This window comes from Bos indicus, chromosome 5, assembly GCF_029378745.1.
Source record: "Bos indicus isolate NIAB-ARS_2022 breed Sahiwal x Tharparkar chromosome 5, NIAB-ARS_B.indTharparkar_mat_pri_1.0, whole genome shotgun sequence".
NCBI lineage: Eukaryota > Metazoa > Chordata > Mammalia > Artiodactyla > Bovidae > Bos > Bos indicus.
Genome location: NC_091764.1, coordinates 113,935,682 through 113,937,299, shown reverse-complemented (window position 1 = coordinate 113,937,299; position 1,618 = coordinate 113,935,682).

Below are 1,618 nucleotides of genomic sequence, written 5' to 3'. Positions count from 1 at the left end.
CCGGCCCCGCCCCGCCCCGCCCCGCCCCGCCCCGCCCACCAATGGTCGTGGCCCGCCCCGCCCACCAGCTGTCGTCCCCGCCCCAAACCCGCCTCGGCCCCGCCCATAAACGGCCTGTCCGCTCTGCCCCGCCCCCGCCCACCAGGTCCATTCTCCCGCCCCGCCTTCGTCCCCGCCCACCAAAGGCCTGCCCCACCCCGCCCTCGGCCCCGCCCACCAAAGGACAGTCCCGGCCCGGCCCGGCCCCGCCCACCAGCGGCCGTTTCCCTCCGCCCTCGGCCACGCCCACCAATGGTCGGCCCCGCCCCCGCTCCCACGTGCAGAACTTCCGGCGGGCTGGCTGGATTCCTGCCGAGACCTGATCCCCGATCGTGCTTGCAATGGGAAGCCCCCACGTGCCCACAGTGGGGCTGAGCGCTCAGCTGTGAGCAGAACGGTGGGGGAGCCCGCGGGCTCTGGCCAAACGACCTCCAAAATCTTGGGCTGCACCCGGGGCCGTGTCGCAGGTAACAGATCTGGACAGATGGGACCAGACCCTTGCGCAATCCCCGTGGCCATCCTTACACCTGCGCGGGAGCAGGAGCTGGAGAAGGCCCAGGAAGCTGCCCCAGCGATCGGGGCACCCCCTGGGTCCTCATGGACCCCCACTGGAGGGCTAACTGCCTCCATTGTGTTCTCACGGTGTCCTGGGGTCTTCAAGGTGTCTGGCACGAGCCAGCCTTGATATTGGTTGTACCAGTGAACCAATGAATGTGTAAATTGGGAACATGGAGGAACCCCCAGGTGAGGGAGGATTATAGACAATGACATTGAGCTTGGAGAGGATCAAGAACTCCAAATCATGAAGGGGATATTTGGGGTACCAAATCCTATAATAAAGGTGCAAAAGTGCATCCTTTGAGCCTCTTGAAAGTGACAGGTCTAGGACAAATAAGGGGAAATACTTCCTCTTTGTTTAGCACCATTTGCTAGTTGGAAAGCCTAGGGCCCTGAGGTGTCATGGCCCAGCAGAGCCCCTAACTGGAGCCCAGAATCTAGGTGGCTGAGGGCTAAAGTGAGAGCTGTACAGTGAATTCTTCCTGGGGTGTGGGTGTGTGTCAAGGGGAGGAGATCAGAGACCCAGGCTCTGAAGACAGGGCTGGTGGGGGATGAGCTGGCAGGGTGTCACAGTGCAGGGAAGGGTGTTGGTGGCTGGACAGTGCATGAAGGTGAGGATGGGGCCGAGCGTGGAGCTAAGGAGGTTGGACCTTACTAAGTGGTGAGGGTCAGCTGGGAGCTGGGGTTGACAAGACCATCTCTCAGTGGGTACATGCATGGTGGTGTCCATGAGTTCCAGAAATGCTGTGGCCTCCTGGACAAGTTAAGCAGGGGTCACAGACCCTGAGGTATAGAAGCCACAGGGAGGGACATGGCCCCTGTGAAGAGGCTCCTTCCTCCACTGCCCTGGGTGCCACCTCTTTGTCATGGATGATGCCACATTTATACCTGGCACCAGGCTCCAGCCTGGCCTCTGAGTGGGGACTTCTCTAGCTAGCACATTGACCTCAAATTCTCTTAGTCCACGTGGCTCAGTGGGTAAAGAATTGGCCCACAATACAGAGGACACAGGCAGATGCAA